Source organism: Lissotriton helveticus, chromosome 5_1 (assembly GCF_964261635.1).
Source record: "Lissotriton helveticus chromosome 5_1, aLisHel1.1, whole genome shotgun sequence".
Classification (NCBI taxonomy): Eukaryota; Metazoa; Chordata; class Amphibia; order Caudata; family Salamandridae; genus Lissotriton; species Lissotriton helveticus.
Genome location: NC_136065.1, coordinates 1,861,808,451 through 1,861,830,520, shown reverse-complemented (window position 1 = coordinate 1,861,830,520; position 22,070 = coordinate 1,861,808,451).

The window sequence follows — 22,070 nt, the reverse complement described above, 5'->3', positions numbered from 1 at the left end:
CTGCTGCCTGTAGACAGACCCCGGCCCTCCCGGGGCCCTGGACCCTTCATCTGTGGTACGTGAGCAGGATGAAGCCCATCGGTGGTGGGTGGTCGCTGAGGTCACTGTCTGTTGAACATTTGAACGGATGAGCCTCAATTCTTTCATTGTCTGCCCTTGAGCAGAGTGCTGTGCAGCAAGACTGTCTGTGGGGTCAACGGGGCGAGCTTGTCTCTGGGCACAACGGAACGAGCCTGCCTCTCTCATCGAGCCCATGGCCATGGGGCACTATCTTTGCCATCTTAAGAGGGAAGCGTCAGCAGGCACACAATCGGCAGCGGCTGAAAGCGTGTTCCTAAGTCTTCGAAAAATGGTTTTACACACATTTACACTTTCGCAACCGCTCAAAAATATACGTTGGATTACATTTTCATCAACTAAAAATAATTAATCCTGCGCTAAACATACCATCTAATCTATGTGTAAATCCTTAGTGCTAAAATTTCATATCAACCCCACAACATACCATTTCATTTTAAAAAGCCCAAAGTTACAAAAAATAAACTTACCAACCACGCTGCCAAACGTTTCAAAAGCCGCAGAACTCAACTTAACAGCCCTTCGCAGGGTACTCAGATATAATGCAAATTAAAAGTCCAACGCTGCCCCAACAAGTACAAACAACAGCAGCCACCGCAGCGAACACGGAAGACTACGAAAGCGAAAGCAGCTCAGTACTGGGCTGTAACTGAGGGCGGGGGCTGCCTGCGCATGCGCGTCATTCCAAAGTTTCATTTTTAGGAGCGAGCCCTGGAGCGAAAACGAAGTGGCAGCTGAAGTCCCGGGTCCCAGGAGGGGGCCCGGGTGAAGACCAGTGGATACCAGTGCGGGAGAGAGAGACACGGAACACGCAGAAAGAGACCGGTGAGTGGGGAGATGTGTGTGTGCATGTGTCTGTGTACATGTGTCTGTGTACATGTGTCTGTGTGTAGAGCACGGTGAGTTGGTGGGGGTGGGGGTGGGGGGGTATCGGGCATGTGTCTATATGTGTGGCTGAGTGTGTGCGCGTGCGTGATCGTGTTCCATGGTGACTGAAGAGCCTGCCGGAATCGGAGCGCGTGTTGACGCGCGCGACCTGATCCTGGCAGGCTGCTGTGTGCGTGCGCGTGCCAGTCTCTTGTCCTCTCCCTTTCAGTCCTTGAAAGCCAGAATGATTACAATAGTCTCGCTCTGCGACAGCAGGCCTTTGGCCTGCAATCGCAGGGCGAGACCTAAAAACGTAGGTAAAGTTATAGTCTGATTGACATGGAAATCAGAAATCACCTTAGGAAGGAACTTAGGGTGAGTACTCATCACAACCTTAGCAGCATGAAATACAGTATAAGGTTCTTGGCAACACAATGCCTGAATTTCACTCACCCTGCGGGCCGATGTAATGGCCACGAGGAAAGCTGCCTTCCATGACAAGTGCTGTAGTGAAGCCTTATGAATAGGTTCAAAAGGTTCCTTCATCAACTTGGACCGCACCACATTCAGCTCCCATGAAGGCGAAGGACGCCGAACAGGTGGAAACACCTTCCCCAATCCTTCCAAAAAATCTTTAATCACAGGAATCTGGAAGAAGAATGTCTGTGAAGGGCATTTCCTATAAGCAGTTAATGCTGCGAGGTGGATCTTAATGGAATGAAAATTAAGGCCAGATTGAGCCAAATGCAAAAGGTATGGAAGTATGAAATCTTCCTTGCAGGTCGTCAGATCATAGTTCTTAGAGGTACACCAGATGCAGAACCTCTTCCACTTGTAGGCATAGGAAGTCCTAGTGGACGGACGCTTAGCCTCCTTGAGTATATCGATGCAATCGTCAGACAGATTCAGGTGTCCATATTGCACTATCTAATAAGGGAAGAGGTGTGGCGCCGCGGCCAGGGCAACTGACCCCGGAAGCTGGGGATCACGGTTCGATCCCTGGCACCGGCAGCAGATTAGTCCCGCACCATGTGACTCTGGGCAATAGCTTGCTTAATCTTCCCGATGGCCCCCAGCGCCTAGAACGGGTGATTGTGCGCTTTACAAAATGTGGATTATTATTATTATTTATTATTACTATCTCAGGACCCATGCCGCCAAACTCAACGTTGAGAGGTTGGGGTGCACCATCTGCCCCCCGAAGGTCCAGCCGACACGGCAGCCGCAGGTGGGGTAGGAGAGACCTGTGTAGCAGGTTCATGAACCACCACTGTCGGGGCCACTCCGGAGCAATGAGGATCATCCGTGATCTGGACTGAGACAGCTTGATGAGTACCACCGGAATCACGGGAATGGGTGGAAAAGCGTACAGAAAGCTGTTCGACCAGCTGATCCATAGCGCATTCCCCAGAGTCCCCGGTTGGTAATACCTGGAGGCTAAGTCTCTGCATTTTCTGTTTTCGGCGGTGCGAACAGATCTATGTCTGGAGTGCCCCACCTGTCGAAGATGTCTCCTAGCACATCGTCGTTTAGAACCCACTCGTGGTTTTCTTGGACCAGCCTGCTGAGTGCATCCGCCTGAGCATTCTGCACACCGGGCAGATGGGTCGCCGTTATCGTCAGTCCTCTGGCTAGCAGCCAGTGCCAGATCGCCGTCGTCGTAGATGGAACAGCTATGAGAGCCTGAGCCTTCCGAAGGATCGATAAGCGTCGCTCCTCTGAAGGAGACACGCTTGCTGAAAGAGTATCGATGGAGGCTCCCATGTACTGTAGTCACTGGACAGGAGTCAGGACAGACTTGGACATGTTGATGAGCAACCCCAGCTGGTTCAACAGAACGGCCGTCCTGTTAAAGGGCAGTTGCGCTTCCTGGAAGGTGGAGGCTTTGATCAACCAGGTACGGGTAGACAAACACCTTGTTTTTTCTCAGGTGCGCTGCCACCACTGCCATGCATTTTGAAAATGTCCTGGGTGCAGACTTCAGTCCAAACGGTAGTACGGTGTACTGATAGTGATTGGTGCCGACTAGAAAGTGCAGGAACTTCCGGTGTTTCCGTGCAATGGGCACATGGAAGTGCGCATCCTGTAGATCTATTGCGCAAAGCCAGTCTCCTCTTTACAGCTGAGGATAAATCTGGTGCAAAGACAGCATGCAAAATTTTTCCCTGCAAATCCACTTTCATTGAGGTGGCAGCCGTACCGCAAACCTTCCGTCCGGCTGAGTCCATCTGACTGCTCTCCTTGTCCGGAGGCACCAGAGAAGACGGAGCAGTAGTATGCTGTTTCTTGGCTGCTGTCAGGAATGACAGAATCCGGTACAGTATCTGACCTCAAGAACGCTGGATCAGAATCCAGGCGCCTATACTTCTTTTGCAGCTTAGATGGAGCCGACTTCACTGAAGCCGGGGTCAGAAATAGCTCCATGGCTGGTTCCTCCAGTACTGGCACCAATGGGCAACAACGGGCAAGAGAGATGCTGTTTGTGCAAAGTCTCAAAGATCACAGATGTAGATGTTATGGGTACCGTCAATGTGATCCCTAACTTCGCTCCCCCCCTCAGCAGCACCTCCTGAAACATCACAATGTCATCCACAGGTGACACCCTCGCAGGAGGGGAATCCTATAATGTTGGAGAATACCTCTGGTCACTCGAGAAGCCCGTGTACCGGGACCACGACCTGTCTCTCCGATGGCGGTGACAAGACCTTGTGGAGGAGCAGTGTCTACTGCGAGTGCGATCCCTTCCTCGAGATCGTGATCTAGTTCTCCAGGGTTTATCCGGAGCCGCCGGTCTCATAGGAGGCGGAAGCTGAGGAGTCGGAGCCGGAACCTCAGGACGAGGTTGTGGAGGTTGGGGAGGCGGTGGAAGAGGAGGCAGGGGTGGAAGTGGAGGAGGAGGAAGAGGAATTGTTGATGGAAGAGGAGGAAGCTGCGGAGGAGGCATCCTCGGAGGCAGCGGTGGAGGTGTAGGCGTCTTGGGCCTAGAAGGTGAGTAGGTCCATGAATACCCCGATTCCGATGACCTTACCGCTCTCCTTTTCTTCTGAGCAGGCCTCGAAGAAGATGTTATAGAGGCAGACCTCTTTGCGGCCGAGCGCCGGTGCCGATGAAGACGAAAGACTGACCACTGAGGCCGGGGACACTGTCCTGGTCCTTCTCGACGTCAATTTTTCCTTCCTCGACGTCGACCTCTTCGACTTTCTACTTCTCGACGTCGATCTTCTAGACGTTGACGCACTCCTCGACGTCAAATGTCTTCTCTTCGACGTCGACTTGCCTCTTCTCGATGTCGACCGTCGCCTCCTGCACTCATCTTGACGTCAATGGTGTGTCGACACCGGTTAAGTCCTCAACGTCAACCTCGTCTGAGGTCTCGATGTCCTGCCCCTCGACGTCGAGCGGCAACGCCGCTTGGACCGAGAGCCCTGGGTCGACGGAGAGCAGATGGTGGTCATACTTCTCGACACCGACGTCGAAGCCATCGACTTCGACCGGGATCTGTGCCTTTTCGGGGCCTTTTCTGGGGGGAGCCCCCCAAAGGCCGAAGCACAGGCAGACGATGATGACTGAGTCCCTCCATGCCCAGAAGTCCCACATGGTTCTTCATGTCTCCTCTGCTCCAGGCCTTGGAGACGAATCTTCTCCCTGTCACGCAGCGTCCTCCTGAAGAAAGAGTGACATATATCACAGGAGTCAGGGACATGGGTGGAAGGGAGACAGAGTATGCATACTCTGTCGGGGTCAGATTTAGCCTTCTTCCTACCACACTCAGGGCACTTGTCGAATAAAGCTGGCATTTTCAACAGAAAGAGGTGGTAAAACTGTGTAAAAAACATAGCAAAAGGAAGAGGAAGACCCCAGACGTCGAGTGAAACACTCAAAACACTGGAAAAGTGCAAAAAATTATAGAAATACCCAAAAAGGGAGAGCTCAATGCTCCAGGGTCCTGATAGCAGGAGCCGGAAAAAAGAACTGAAAGTAAAAGGACTTTGGCTGTGCATCCTGGGATACCGAGGGTCTCTGGAGAGTTCCTTAAAGGCACGGTATCCCTTTTCCAGACACATAATGGCAGCATATGGGCTCTTGTCTGTCCAACCCTTCCTCTCTATCATTTCAAGGATTATTGATGAAGGGAAGTTTCTCTATGAGTGAAACTTAGTAATATATGTAAAATTTGATGTTATTTGGCTATCCTTTTCACTTTAAGTTGAAGTGTTGGCCAGTGTAGCCTTGTGGTTATAGGCTGCATTATTTGTCTTTGATTTTCTCTTAAGTGTCTGTGCAGGACTGCAAAGAAGACAGTTTAAGAGATTATTTTTGATTGCTCCGGGGTCCCCACACATGTGCGGGACTATTCACTAGATTATGACTGTACACAGAGATCCCCTACTACAGAAGGGCTCATTCATATGTATGAGACGAGGTATAAAGGCTGTGCTTGGGAGCAGAGAAGAGAGGCTCGGCAGAGGGGTGAGGGGAGGGTCACATGCGGTACTAGCGCCAGAGGCTGCTCTGAGACTTCAGCAGCGGAAGGTGTCAGAGGAGAAGAGACAGCTACGCCACAGAGAGCACAGATCTGGCTTTCTTGACAGAGAGCATATCGGACACCATAGATTCTCAAATTGCAATTTTTAGCAAATCACAATAAGAGAATCGAAAAATGCAATGTATGTAGGATTTGCTAAAATTTTTGAAAATCCCACATATTCCTTATTTGCAAATCGCAAATTGAGATTCGCAATTAAGGAATACCTTCCCTTTCATTCATATGGGCTAGGAGGCCCATAGGAATGAATGGGAAGACATTCTCAATTTGTGATTACCAATCAGAGAATCGCAAATTGAGAATACAATTTCAAGGTTGCAAGTGTGCCAAAAGGACACTCTGTTGCACCCCTGAAATATGCATGTGTGCACATTTCCCACACATACATGCCCTTTTGTGCAACATATAGCACTTCAAAAATCAAAAAAGTGCTTTTTTAAAGAAAATCGCAAATTACCACCAACTTGAAGTTGGTGGTAATTTGCAAGTCCTTAAGGCCAAATAGCAAATTTCTGGTCCTTCCAGAATTGCATTTAACGAATTGCAATTTGCAATTCCTTAATTACATTTGCGAAATAGAGAATCACAAATTTTTGCAATTCTCTATTTTGCGAAGGCCTTTTAGGAGTCATCCCAAAAGGCTTTTTCAGATTTGCAAACGGGACGATTCTGAGAATCAGCCCGTTTGCAAACTGGAAAAAAAGTTTACTGCATATGGGTCTTAGTCTGCGAGCAGCATCACATTGAGGACCTATTTGCTGCCTACTATGCTTAGTTATACACCCCTGCGGCGACTACTACTGCAGAAGAATCATTAGAATTCCACTCAGGCATACATATGTCATCTTTATCGATAACGGACCGGATGCTCCTTGAGGAGGAGGAAATAACAGTGGCAGTGAGGGACTTGTCGTCGAGAAAACCAGTCAGCCCCAATGGGCTCCCATTTGAACTCTATAAACAATTGAGCAAAAAACTGGTTCCAGATCTTCTGCAGATATTTTTAGAAGCCGGACGATTAAGAGTCTTGCCCGAGGACCAACAATTGGCCCCAATAGTAGTCATTCCCTAGGCAAGGAAGCCACCCAAGGACTGTGCCTCCTATAGACCAATATCCAATCTCAGTGTAGAGACTAAGATCCTAGTCAAGCTCCTAGCCACATGCCTCCTCAAGGTAACTCTAGGACTGGCCCACCCGGACCAATCAAGCTTCATGCTGAGGCTGCAGCCGGGAAGTTACTTAAATGCACTCTATGGCCCTCCCCCAGGACATTTGAAACTTCAAGGCCAAACCGCAAGAGCAGTCCAGATTTGGCACACGGTCAATCGATCCCTGGGGTGAAAGGGTAAGTTCATGCAAGCCATGCCCCTAAAGGACACAGCCGAATTAGTAACACTGAGAGATCTCTCAGGTTTTGACAAATGGGATCTAATAGGTATCTCCAAAGTTGGAGACCTGTGGCGCAAGGGGGATATTATACCTTTCACAGATTTTCAAAAGGAATACCAATTGGGTCCCACAGAAACCTATCGGTATCTACAGATCTTACACTCACTAAAGACAGCGATATCTACAGACACGAAACTCCCAGAATGTGCACTGCTACAAGACAGACTACTTGATGAACATATGGAACGCAAGGCCACCTACCTGACATATAAAGAAATGCTCCATAACACGCCTGATACACTAATACACCTACATGACCAGTGGACCCATGACCTAGGGGGGCTTGAAGATGATGAATGGGCTGAGGGCAAGGCCTCTCATCTTGTGCGATTAACAAGACTACACCGCTCTTGCTATTCCCCGTCAACATTGTTCAAAATGGGAAGAGCCATGACTGGTATTTATAGACGGAGTGCAATCAGGTGGGCACCTTCTACCATGTGATATGGGACTGTCCAGTACTAAAGATCTGTTGGGAAGCAGTGGTTGGATACTTGAAAGAACTGTGTGGATCCTCCCTCACCCGAAAGGAGAACTCGTGCCTCCTGAATGTTGGGGAGGAAATAGAACTACAATGCATTAACCAAATGTCAGTAAAGTTGGGCTTGCCAATTGCAAAACATAATATTGTCAAATTGTGGGGAACGTAATAGGTGCGACAACTGAAAAGTTGGAAACATGACATGGACTGGTGCATGTCGACCTAAAGGGTTGTCTATTATGGCCCTGGTTGTCCTCAGAAATGGGACAAAATATGAGGACCCGGGAATAGTTATAGAGGCAATATATATATGACACCCCAGGCATGATCGCAGCCGACAACTGAAAGACTAGGATGTCGCAATAGAGCACCGTTGAGACTCATATGAAATGGGGAAAGACCGAAAGCGGGGAAGGGGCTAAGGTTGCATGGACATATGATGCGATGGCTTTTATGATGCTCTATGTTGTCATTTTTATGCTGAAAGTACCAATAGAAAGATTTGGGGGAAAAGATAGATAGATAGATAGATAGATAGATAGATAGATAGATAGATAGATAGATAGATAGATAGATAGATAGATAGATAGATAGATAGATAGATAGATAGATAGATAGATAGATAGATAGATAGATAGATAGATAGATAGATAGATAGATAGATAGGCCATAACCTTGACTTTGCCCCAGCCACCTGGTTCTTGAGTTTGTCGGACAATTCTAAAATGTTTTTTGTCGCTGTGTTGATTCTGTTATTTGCTTTTCCCTCACGAGAATATTGGACAGTCTTTGTCGCTCTGTATATTCTGCTTTGTTTGCTTATACCCTTATTGATGCATAATCTGTGAAGCGATTTCCTTTGATATCCTCAATGGTGATGTCCACGCTATGTAAAAATTTCAAAATAAAGCGGTTGGCAGGCAAGCAGACAGACAGATAGACAGATGGATAGATAGATAGATAGATAGATAGATAGATAGATAGATAGATAGATAGAGAGACAGACAGACAGAGAGATAGAGAGATAGATGGATAAAAGTTAGACGAAAAATCACACCACAAACCACATTTCAGTGCATCTTAAAGTGCAACTTTAAAAGCCAAACAAAGTCATATAAATGCTGGTGCCCTTAACCAGGCGCGTTTTGCCCCTAAATGGCCTTATTCACAGTAAAATGAAACTTGTTGCTTAAACTGAATCACTTTTCATGATTTTGGTTTCCTGAAATGGTTAACCAGTCGAAATAGGAGGAGAATTTGTGTCTTACTATGCTGCAGCTTAGAAAGGAATTTCAGATTCATCTTTTCCTACCTACTTATATTACTGCGCGTGCAAACCCTCACGAGCGCTACCAAAGCTTCTGCACGTCGAAAATGTTCACAATTTACATGATGCGAAAAAAACATCATAGCCAAGTGCATCCTAAAAATGCTCTCTTAAATGGTGATACACTTATTCTATTTACTAATGTTATAATCGTTTGAAAATCTTTATTTCAGCACAAAAGCACATAAAACAATTAAATATGTCAAACATAATAAAATCCAATGATTAAAATGTCGCCAAAGCATAAATAATAGAACTTGATAATCAACACAACTGTTCCTTATTACATGACTGGTCGGTAATATACAACCCATGCACAGAAAAGCTTGGGGCAAAACAATATATTTTTAAACCAACACATAATTCCCTTTACATTTGGCACAGTTAAATACAATATGACATTATTATTGTTTATTTGTGAGGTGCAGTTAAATAAAATATGACAGTATTATTGTTTATTTGTGGGGTGGTTTGTTTTGGCACTACAGGTCATCCACCTTTCCCTCGAATGAGTGAGTACACCAATGGTTTACTTGTGTCTAATTTCAATATCCTGAGGCCCCCTTTATAATCCTTGACACCCAGGGAAGTATTATCAAGAAAGGGCGATACATTATCGCCGCGTTTATCGGCAGGAAACTGCCGCTAAAGCGGCGATAATGGGCTTGATAATGGGCCCTTGTGAATTCCCATAGAACCTGGGCTTCTATGGGAATTTACAAGGGCATATCATCAAGCCCATTATCGCCACTTTAGAGGCAGTTTCCTGCTGATGAAAGCGGCGATAATGTATCGCCCTTTCTTGATAATATGGCCCCAGAGTCTTACACAGCTAAACCAACCAGCACCTCCTGCATGGTCCGTAGATTGAGCAAAAAAAAGTACATGCTCAATGGTCGTAGTTGGGGCCCCACCACATGCCTGGCATCGGCTGTCACTATTACCTGGTACACGTAACCACTTAGCAGTAAACTCATGCAGGGGCAAGGATCCATATCAAAACTGCAGATAAAGGCGTTTGGCCATGGGTGGCTCAATTTCATCAAGGAAGTCCCCTTTCTCATAGGAGTCCTTGACTAGAAGGAAGGAGTTTAATGTAGGACTTGGGAACGGACCTTGCCACTCTTGGGGTGACACAGAAACTGGTCATTCCAATCTGCTGCAGGGAGTCCTTCACCAATTTTAGCCATGGAATGCCACTGGCTCCACCAAGGGATAAAATCTATTCAAGCCCCTTTCTATAAGATTCACGTTCTGGTGTTGCCCAGATTCTCCTCCAGAGTAGCAAAGTACGTAATCCTACACTGTCTGTGATTGGTCTCAGCCCAAAGTTCATCCTTAGGGGTAGCAAAGGGGTGCTAACAGAAACTCCAACCAGCCGGTGCATCAACCTATTTTCCACCGTACCTAGTGATGGTACCCTCAAATGTCCCCAAAACTCTGCTCCATAGGTAACAATACCTAGGACCTGTAATCTATATATTTGCAGGGTCAGCAGGGATGGGCGAAACTGGGAAGCCAGCAGTGTCTTGATGATTCCTCCTGATGTTTGCTCCATCTTTAACCTGCGCTGCATGTGTGAAAGTGTGCACATGTTCCAGTGGGAGCCAAGATGGAGAAGGATTTGCCCTGCTAGAGTGCCCTGGATTCAGAACCATAGACGTGGTCTCGCTCACATTGAGTTTCAAGGCCCCTCAACTTACAGAAGCACTCAAAATGCTCCAACAATTTTTGCAAACACATAGGGGATTTAGGGCCATATGTAGGTAGCCAAATACAGGTCGGTAACGGCTGAAATTCGGTAATTTCGGCCATTACCAACCAGTATTTGGAAAATGAGATGTAGGAGTCAAAATACTACCGAATCGGTAAATACTAGTCGGTATTCTACCGGAATATTAATCCTTATTTACCGAATTCTTAATTACTGAATCGGTAATTAGGAAATGGTAAAAAATGGTTTTCGAGATGTAGGAACCCTAAAAAATACCGAATTTCATGAAATTCGGTATTTAAGAGTCTGTAAATACCATGGATTGAAAGCAGGTGGTAGAAACCATCGCAATGGACCGCACACCGCTAGCCCCTCCTCCGGATCGCCCCAAGGGACTCTGGTACATGGAGTTCTTGAGTGGTTCACCCATGTGGGTGCAAGTAGGTACTTGTTGAACTGATGATCTCTAGACCCGATACATGTCCCGGGTTTTTGGATATCGCCCGAGACATGGCTCGGGTTTCGGGATAACTTCCCTCATCAGTAGAGAAAATAGTTAGGGGTGGAAGAGAAGGCCGCCAAACAACCGTCAATGGCCTCGATGCCCGAACCGGCACGCAGGTGCGTCGTCCAGGAGCCCGTCGGCTCAAAGCTCAAGGGAGCCAATTTGTAGAAACTGTCGCAATGGACCGCACACCGCTAGCCCCTCCTCCGGATCGCCCCAAGGGACTCTGGTACATGGAGTTCTTGAGTGGTTCACCCATGTGGGTGCAAGTAGGTACTTGTTGAACTGATGATCTCTAGACCCGATACATGTCCCGGGTTTTTGGATATCGCCCGAGACATGGCTCGGGTTTCGGGATAACTTCCCTCATCAGTAGAGAAAATAGTTAGGGGTGGAAGAGAAGGCCGCCAAACAACCGTCAATGGCCTCGATGCCCGAACCGGCACGCAGGTGCGTCGTCCAGGAGCCCGTCGGCTCAAAGCTCAAGGGAGCCAATTTGTAGAAACCATCGCAGTGGACCGCACACCGCTAGCCCCTCCTCCGGATCGCCCCAAGGGACTCTGGTACATGGAGTTCTTGAGTGGTTCACCCATGTGGGTGCAAGTAGGTACTTGTTGAACTGATGATCTCTAGACCCGATACAAGTCCCGGGTTTTTGAAAGCAGGTGGTAACCAGGTGCAGGCTATAAAATAAGGTCCCAAAATGCAACAGTGCAACAAGAATGGCAGCATTCTACGTCATGGCAAGGCGGCTACGGCTACAGGCAGCAGGAGGGAGGCTATGGAGAAGGGAGGAGCAAGTCTACAGGCAGAGGATAACGCTCTTCCAACTGACTGAGCCAGAGATACTGCAAAGGTACAGGCTACACCCCCAAACCATCCTACACTTGATCAGGGACCTCCACCCACTTCTGGATCACCCAACACCAAGGGCATACGCCATTCCACCCTATGTGCAGGTGCTGTGTAGCCTACACCTGCTTGCCTCTGGGAGTTACCAGAGTGTGATTGCTGCAGTAGGTGGTGTGTCTCAGAGCTGCCTGTCCCGTTTCTTCAGGAAGTTCCTTGAGGCCATGATGCAGAGAATGCATCATTATATTAGGTTCCCTGACACACCTGCGGACCTTTCTAAGACCAAAACAGATTTTTATCAACTGGCACACTTCCCTCACGTGATAGGATGCATAGATGGCACCCACATCCCACTCTGCCCACCTGCAGCCACAGAACACATTTACAAGAACTGGAAGTCAACGCACTCAATCAATGTGCAGGTGATATGCAACGCTGGCAACATCATAACAGACATTGTGGCCAAATTCCCAGGGAGTACCCACGACTCGTACATCTTCCGGAACAGTGGGATATACACACGCCTTGTTTCTGGCGATTTCGGGGATGGATACCTGCTAGGTAAATAACTGTGACACACCCTGATAGTCAATGCAGATGGGTCAATCATGAGTATGTAACTAATGGCATTCTCTTTTCCACCTAGGTGATAGTGCATATGTTCTGCGGTCCTTTGTTCTCACCCCCTACATGAATCCATCTACCAGGAGTGAGAGGCGTTACAATGTGGCACACAGAGCAATACGCAGTGTTGTAGAACGCACATTTGGACTACTAAAAAGCAGGTTCCGCTGCCTCCATAAGAGTGGAGGTGCACGGCAGTACACTCCAATCATCTGCTGAAAAATAATAGCGACCTGTGCCATGCTGCACAATCTTGCCACCAAGGGAAGCACAGAGGTTGAGATCACACATCATGAGGACATTGATGATGGAACAGGCAGAGCCCTATACAGCAGGAGCAGCGCCAGCAACAGATGGTAGACTGAGATGGGCAGAGATCACACGCAGCTATTTCTAAGTAAGTAAGGAGACACAGGCATGCTTAGTATTTGAAGTACGTAGTTTAATAGTCACTACGGCACTTTACTAATACCACACTATGGTACTACAATGTCTGTATTCCACACTGGGTGGCCACAGTTGACCTCATCGTGACCTGTCCTGTGGGTTGAGGGCATTGTCAATGTTTGCGTCCATGCACTACAGCACGAGATGTACGAGGCTGGGTGTCAACGGGCGCAGTGGTGCCTAAATCAGCAGATTGGGGCCTGCTGCTCCTACGAATGTCAGGAACAGGAGTGCTAGAGCCACTCCTGCTGGTGGAGTCTTCTGTGTCCCCGACACCTGTGTCTCCAGCAGTGGCTGCCTGGTGTGTGAGCAAAACCTCCATGGCAGAGGTGACTCTCCCCATCCCCCTCGACAAATCCGTGCAGCAGTGCACAATATCATCCTGCATGGCGACAGAGCGCCGGCATAGCAGGGAGATTGCAGTGGCAAGCCAGTTTATGGCTTTGGTTTGTTGCCGCATGCACTAATGATACCTGCGCCTCTCGGAGTGGTCACTCTCTAGTTTTTCACAGAGGGCACTCATGCACTGTGTCATTTCCCTCATGCCCTTTGCCATGGATGGAGTGCATGCTCTCTGTCATGGAGCCAATCCCCTTGTCAATGTTGGACATCCTGCTGTTTAATATGCGCACCTGTCTATGCACCGCTAAAATGCCCTTTACCTGCAGGCGCTGGACTTTCACCATGTTGGCCTCAAGACCACAGAAGACCCCCTCTCCATCCTGGCCTTCGCCTCTCTCCCGTACCCTACGGCCTCGGACACCAGCACGCACAGCTCCAGTTGAAGTCTGCTGCCCAGCATTGTCAGCCAGAGGTGGATTAGTTGGTGTGAGAGCCTCCACTTCTTCCTCATCTGATGTTTCGAGGATCCTGAGAGGGGGCACATTATGCCTCCTTGGCCTTCCTAGCACAGATGACTTTGAGGTTGGTGTTGGGAAAAGTGCAGGTGCTTCCAAATGTTGTGACCCAAACAGCAGAGGTGACAGTGGCTGTGGTGTGGTGGGTCGCTCCGGTGTAGTGGCTGCCTGCGCTGTGGATGTTTTTTCCAGAACAGTGATTGGACCTGATCTGTCGGGTGTTTTCTCCCTCATCTCCGTTGCCGGTGCCCTCTCCTCCCTTTCCTGCGCTGTACTGCACGATGACTCTCCTGTGGGCAGATATGGACAATGGGTCAGTGGTGTTGTTCACCTGTGTGACATTATTAAATCACATTCCTATCACAAAATAGCCTAGTCCTCAACTGCTTATGGATGTAGTGTGTGGCATGCCATGCTGATTTCTATGTTGACTGCATTGATGTATGTTCCTATGACTACATCTCCCATGATGCATTGGTGGTAAAAACTAAAACCAGTTCTGGAGTGTGATGCAGACACCCACATTGGGGAAGGGGTCAGGGAAAAGGGTGGGGATTCATGAACATGCATCTTACCTTGTTTTCTTGCAGCTCTGGCTGATCTGTCAGCATCCCCAATCCCATGGATACTGTCTGGCTCCAGGGTGGATTCCACCAGCTGCTCCAGGTCTGTCAGTCTTGGTGCACGGCTTCTCCCTCCACATGTGGCTCCGGCTTCTTTCCTCTGTGTTGCAAGTTGGTAATGATCCACAGATCGCACCACCTTTTCTTTAGGTCATCTATGTCCCTATGTATTACCCCATGGCATTGACCTTGGACTGGATCTCCAGCCAGGTGTTCCGTTTTACAGACTCAGCAACATGCAGGGACTGCTTGCCAAAGAGCTGGGTGTGGTGTTTGACAACCTCCTCCACCAGCACCTGCAGTTCTGTTGGGCTGAATTTGATCTTCCTCTTATGCTCAGCTCCATCCTTCTGCCCATCCTGGGACTCCATTATGCAGCTCAGCAATGCTCAGGGCAGCCTGCTCCTCTGTGTTTCTTCTAGCTCTCCAAACAGTACAGTTACTCTGCACCTGCATGGGTGTGGCCACATCCAGGTACTGGGGAGGGGTACTTGCATCTGATTGGTTGGTTCCTCTGTTGCTTTGTTGTGGGGTGTGGTGGGTGTTCCTGATTGGTTGACTGGCTCACATGGGTTCTTTTGGTTTTTCTGAATCGGTATTTACTGAATCGGTATTTTGCAAATTGTATTTACCGAATCGGTAAATACCGATTCGGAAAATCCAATTCATTCCTATGGGCCTGGAGGACCATAGGGTTGACTGAGAACTACCGAATCGGTATTTACCGAATCGGTAAATACCAATTCGGAAAATACCGATTGGGCAATCCGAATGTTACAGAATCGGTAATTTTTCTGGTTTATTTGCTACATCCGTTTTCCGATTCTGAAATTCCGAATCGGTATGATTCGGTATTTAAGAGTCGGTAAACTGGGATTACCTACATCTGGCCCTATGAGAGGAGAAGGGCAGCATGAGTGCAGGAACCTTCATGTTTACAAGTCTCAGTGCATCATTATCACAAAGATCTAGGAAATGTAAAAGTCCATTTATGTATAAAGTAGGGAGCGTGGGGGACAAGTACGCACCCCTGCCTTACTCCTCTGGTAACTGGAAAAGCGTTTGTCATTGCACCACATCTGACCTTGGCGTTTCAAAATGAAGCCTCACCAGCATATCTATCAAATAGCTGGGCACTCCCATCTTTGTGAACACCTGCCACAAAGTTGCTCTGTGGACTAGATCGAAAGCTGATCGCAGGTCTACAATGTAAATTCGACCCTTGCCCAGAACAAGTGTTTTCCAAAAGACCACCTGAAATCTGGTCTTTAGTACTGATTGGTTCTCTAAATCCCACCTAAAAAGGGGTCAGTATTTCATTATCTATAATCCAGTCATGTAATCTGGTAAAAACAGTTCTACAAAATATTTTTTGAGCGCTGTGAATCAGACTATCAGGTCTGTAGTGTAGGAGTGAATTGCATGAACCTTTTTAAAACACAGGGATGATTTCTGCTCCAGCCCATGTCAAGGGGTGGGAGGGGGGGGCATAGATGCTCCTTCCAACATAGCTGTGAACACTACATAAAAATATGTCCTCCAGGTTCCCATTTCATCCAGGAATAAATCACCCAGAATCTTGTCTGGTCCAGGAGCTTTGTTTTGTACAATTCCTCTAATAAAAATGCTAATTTCCTCTGAAGTAACTTCCAGGATACCAGGCTCATCTCGTCTGGGTGGTAGCCTTAAATATACCATCCTAATTCCAAAAGCCACCTCCCCTAGAGCAACGTTGCTTTTGTCAGATTCCTCTCTTATCAAAGTAACAGCTTAGTGAGCCTGGGAATCTCCATTCTGAGTATATAAATTGGAGAAGTGTCTGACCCAATCACGAGCTAAAATAATATAATCAATTCTGCAAAGGGCCTGATCGACTGCCTGATGAAACCAAGCACAAAAAGGAGGGATGATCCTTTAATCTGGCAGCATTTAGGAGACCCTCACAGATTTCCCGCTCCCGATTCCTTTGAGCTTCAGACACTACTTTATAGTAAGATTGCCTAGCAGCCTGTAGCAATGGTCTATCTTGTTCTGTAAGACTAACTCAGTCTTGGCTTCTCTACAGGATTTAATGTACCATGAAGGTGAGCACTTCCTCTTAATTGGTTGCTTAACTTCAGTGTGAAAGAGGTTCCTCAAGTTTTTAAACAATATATTGTGTGCCTCTGTAATATACCCTATTCGATCCTAGCAGACCACTCGCAGACAGATCTTCCGAACCATCAGCAACCAGACTATAGATCTTGCTAGTGAATCCTAGTGAGTGCTTCTCACTAGTCTATTTGATCTTCCTCCTGTTACTCAGGAGCCTCTTTCTACCATCAGACGGGTCACCTTTGGTGTGGAATTCTCATCCAGTGGGAAGGCTTTACTTGAGTAATAAAGCATTATGATCACTATCATTGCGACAAAGCACAACCATATCAATCAACCTATGCCATAATTTAACATCCAAGAGTATGCAATCAATTAAACAAGCATGATTTGGCCTGGTATATGTGCCCATACCTGACGTGTCAGAGAAGGCTCTGCCTATACAGGCACATAGTCCTTGATTTAATGTTAGTGCATACATCTGAACATTTCTTAACGGGAGGGATCTCAATTTCTGGGATCAACTAAGCTACATCCTCCTCTAGACTCATAGCTTGATTTTCCATCCCAAGGTTACGAACTGGCAGTTAAAATCCCCTCCCACGATATTCCTTACAAATGGTGGGAGTGAGACTAGATGCTTTCCCAAACGCTCAATAACTCATTTTCGTTCCTTGTGAGTCTGTTATATACATAATATATAGCATCAGAGGGGGTGGTCCACCTCGGGCACAATACATAAAGTAAATCTACCCTAATCTCTCTTAGCATACCTGGGAGTGTGTTCTTCACCCATTCCAAAAGCCCTCCAGGTGTTCTGCCCCCAGTGGAGGATAGTGCTGCCTTAAAGAAATGTATACAGCCTGCATGGGGTTTCCGTTGTACTGACCAAGTGTCCTGGAGGGAAACAACCATTACAACGCAACTTTTACAGCGCACTACCATTACAACGAAACTTTTACAACGCAACATCAATTACATCGCATGCCATTACAACGCAACCATTACAACGCATGACACTACAACGCATACCATTACAACGCATACCATTACAACGCTTACCATTACAACGCATACCATTACCATCCAACACTTACCCTACTGTTGCACCCCCTGGAGTTAGAATAGTAATTTTTACCCCTACACTATCCAACACTTACCCTACTGTTGCACCCCCTGGAGTTAGAATAGTAATTATTACCCCTATACTATCCAATACTTACCATACATGCAATGTAATGTTATGCGTTGTAATGGTACGCGTTGTAAAGGTAGTATGCGTTGTGATGGAATGCGTTGTAAAGGTAGTTTTTAAAAATTTGTTGTAATGGCATGCGTTGTAATGGAATGCGTTGTAATGGATGTTGCGTTGTTAAAAATGCGTTGTAAAGGTATGCGTTTTAAAAGTATGCGTTGTAACGTCATACAACCCTCCTGGAGGAGACCAATATCAAATGGTTCGATAAATCCATACCACTCCGGAATTTCTTTCTTTAAATTCAAACCTGCCACATCCTAAGGAATAAAATTAATTTTTGTAGCAGGTTTGGGAGACGTTCTATGTTTTTTGCCAGATTTAAATAGGCAGACCGGAAAGGCTAGAGAAGGTGATCCTAATATTTGAGAAGGCAGTCAATGTTTGCTGTAAAAGTCTTGCACTATTGAGCACTCTGAGTGCCTACAGATGTCAGCGCTCAGTCTCTCCCCCTCTATGGGGTTGTCCATATTTGCTTGCTGTATTGGATAATCTACACTGTTGACCAGTCAATCAACATCCGCAGGTGCATCAAAGCGGTTCTATGTTGGTACTAGAGGTGTATCCCCAAATGACCGTCTCCTGTAGACAGCCGGGAGCTATCACTTACCATTCTTCTGTAACTGTTGGAGCAGTGGAAAAGGTGTCCGGGAAACTGGCCTGTAAAAATAACCTAGAGGTATAGGTTCAATAGAAGCCTCATGATTGAATTATTATCTGTTTGCCCAAAAAGTTCCCTTTTCGCCATAGAGGAAAGTCTGAAGTTCACTATAACACAATCTCAATCCTGTTTTACCCTATGGGGTCCAATCCCGGCTACCCTATGAACGTACAGAATATTATTCGCCTCTGTCACAAGGAATTCCCTATGCTGTGAGACCCAACTCAGTGCCCTGTTTTGGAGCTCCTCGTTTGACTCGGTCTGCTCTGAGCGTAAGAGCAGGACCCTGGTTAAGACCACTACATAAGGGCATGATTCAGGAGGAAGATTAATTACAGGTGGGTTGGAACTTCAGCTAGAGCCAATAGACCTGAAAATAGCTGGATAAGTCTTATCCCTAACATGGTCCCTGATTTATTAGATAAGGTACTGTCTACTCCCTGTTTAAGAGCTTGGGACCGCTGTACGTTGTTGTGCCGATCACAGACCCGATTTAAATGGCCATGTGTTGTGGGAATAGTACCTACAGTAGGTCTAGGCCTTATATCACTAGGGTGGGCTTCTTCCAATGAAGTCTTAATTGTCCTATGCTTCGCAGTGTCTACTGATGCATCAGCAGCCCTAGCCTGCCTCACTGAGGCCAGTTCACTCTCGATAGCTACCAAATGGACGCTAAAAAGGGAAAATTTGTTTCCAATGATATTTTACACACACAATCTTCAAAGAGCTGTTCTACTCAAAAAAGGCTTAGGGATATAGACTTCTCCTATAGGATCTGTGTGAAATACTCTGGATAGAACCCGAGAGGTGTGTGTGGGGCTGGAATGGGTTTCACTAGCTACTTGCATAACCTGCCCAGCTAACTGATGATAGAGCGAGATGTTATTTTGAGAATTGTAGGGGTGCATCATAATCATGGGTAGTTTGCACCTGCATATTTAGAGGACTGTATTAACGTGTGATTATTAGAAATGTAGTAATTAATCAAATAATGTTAGAATGTCTAGAGTATTAATATCGTTTGAGGACTAATGTAATGCTTCACCGAGAATATACCTTAAGTAATGCAGAAATTATTGCTTCACGTATAAGATGTTGCATTAGGATTTAACGTGCACCATATTAAAAGTTTGCACATGTGAAACGTAATGCTTTAAGAATGATTATGAATGTAATGCTCATAATGTAACTTAGAGCAAAATTGAACATTGCACAAACGCCGTGAGGGGAACGGCAGCCCTACCAGCGCTCTCCTCCTCTCTCCTGCCGTGAGGGCAACGGCGCATTTCACCTTCACCATCACCGGGAACCACCGGGAACTACAACTCCCAGGAGCACCGGGGCAGGCACAGCGGGAGCAACGTGGACAGCGCGCCCGGCGGCGCATTAAGAGCAGGGCACGCCTCCCGTCCCGTGGGACGCGCGCGGGCGGCACCAGGCTGAGCCCGGGCAGAGGGCAGGCCGTCTGTGGCCGTCAGGGGCAGGAAGAGGCTGGGCTGGGCCACCCCCCTTGGCTGTTTATCCGAGTAAGTGCCCCGACTTCCATAAACTATATATTTTGGAAACCGAGAAGCTATGTGAGTGTTGTATGGTTTATGACATTTCTGAACACCATTTTATCCCGTAACTTGTGCCCTATATTCCTAAATAGCTGCCAACAATGTCAAAACAAACCTCTCTAATGGATAACTATTTGGTTAAAGTTGTTAGTAGGATTAACAGTGACAGAAGAAAATCCTTAGGTCAAGGCAATCTACCTGACCCACCACCGGATTTATCATTGGATCCCACTATCGAGGATAACACTTCTTCCACTGTGACAATTGAGCCTAAGGACACCAGTTGTAACAACGGAACTACCCCCGTAGAGGTGCTAGATGACTCTATCCCTGTGGAAGACCAATCTGATAACCCTGATGGTACTCTACAACCATGCACAAGGGCTACACGTTCCATGAGAACATGTAGGAAATTAACTACCAAGCGGGGAGGCCATATGACCAGGAGGAAAAAGGAATCCACACCTAAGAAAAATGTTTGTGATAAAGGGACTTTAACTAAAGACAATTGTGTTACTATTAATACTGACCAATTTGATTCATTAGTGGGTTGTATAGATGGTAAATTGAAGATGATTGTTGAACCGTTACTTGCCAAAATTGATGCCCTATCAGCTGAAGTATCTAGATTGGAGTCCCAGCTAGATGTGTACGCAGCTAAGATAGTTAACACTGGACCAGCTAGTAAGGATGCCACTAGTATTCAATCTGCCCCAAAACCAGCTAAGGGGAGGTCTTGCTCTATGAACAATGTTACATCTGGTTCCAACAAGGATAGTTTGCAGGTCCCATCTGCCTTGCCAAGGTCAAGCACGTTACCAGCACGTAATTTAGACAGGGTAGGGCAGGCGCCACCTGCGACGGTTGCGGCTGCAGGTGTGGGGTCTATAATGGGTCCTATTCGAAAAAAAACACTACTAACCCCTAAGACAGGCGGGGCAGTGCAGGCACCAGCAATACCGGCTGCGGCTGCTGGGTATGTAGGGGCATCTGTTGGTAACAATCGCTCGGTAGATCTCCCACCTGAGTGTGTACCCTACGTAGTGGTTTTAAGCAATGTCCCCTCCTTAGCACTTAGTCAGGCCTTATCATCCCAAGAGCCGCGGGACTCGTTAAAGAACAAAACGGTCTCCTGGCTACATAGTCATTGTGGGTTTCCAGTTAATTTTTCGGATCAAATTCTATCTACCAGAAGGGTTAACTGGATTGGCAACACTAGAAAGAACTGCGGGGGAGACTGTGTGATCGTCAATTTTAAATACCCCCAGCATGTTGCGACGGTCCTGCTAAGAGCTGCTGCCATTACACAGTATGAGACCGATGTAACTGCACGTCCTTTGGGCTATTTTTATAACCATCTTAATAAGATTCCACCTGCCACTAGCAGAGATAGGGCATTCACCCCTAACTAAGTACCCAATGGTGAGAGATTTTTTCAACCTACCCCTAAGTTTGTATCTAATGGGGATAGATTTCCCATGCCTACAACAAACTTTACACCCTCTAGTGATAGATTTCTCCAACCTAACCATAACTTTGTACCTATTGGTGACAGATTTTTTCAACCAACTCACGGGATGGTCTATGAAGTCCCGGTCCAGAACAGGTATCAACTCCTAAGCTCTCTGGACCAGAATGATTGACTTCATAAGGGACCTGTGCTTCGGAGGGACGTCATCGGGGATGCCAATCTGAATAATCCTAGTGAAGAAAAGGTGGTCGCTGAGAGCCAACATACTAATGATATTGTGGGCAATACGAGTAGTAGGACAATAGTAACCTGTGTGACTGAGATTGACGAGGACCTAGGGAAGGCTGTAGGTAGTTACATAGGGAGGTCAGTGATTGAACGAAGTAGTAAAGGCAATAATCGCAACAATGTACATGGCATTCCATATAGTGACTGCACCATGGGGATTTCTATTGTTAGCTGGAATATTGCCGGATGGGCCTCAAAGGTAGACAAATTGGAGTGGGAGGGCATTGTTAGGTCCTACGACATCCTGTGCCTACAGGAGACATGGTGTGTTGTTAAACCTAGTTTCGAAGGGTACACATGCTATAGTCTAGAAGCTACTGAATCAAGGCATGGTAGGGCGAAGGGAGGACTACTTATTCTTATTTCTGTAG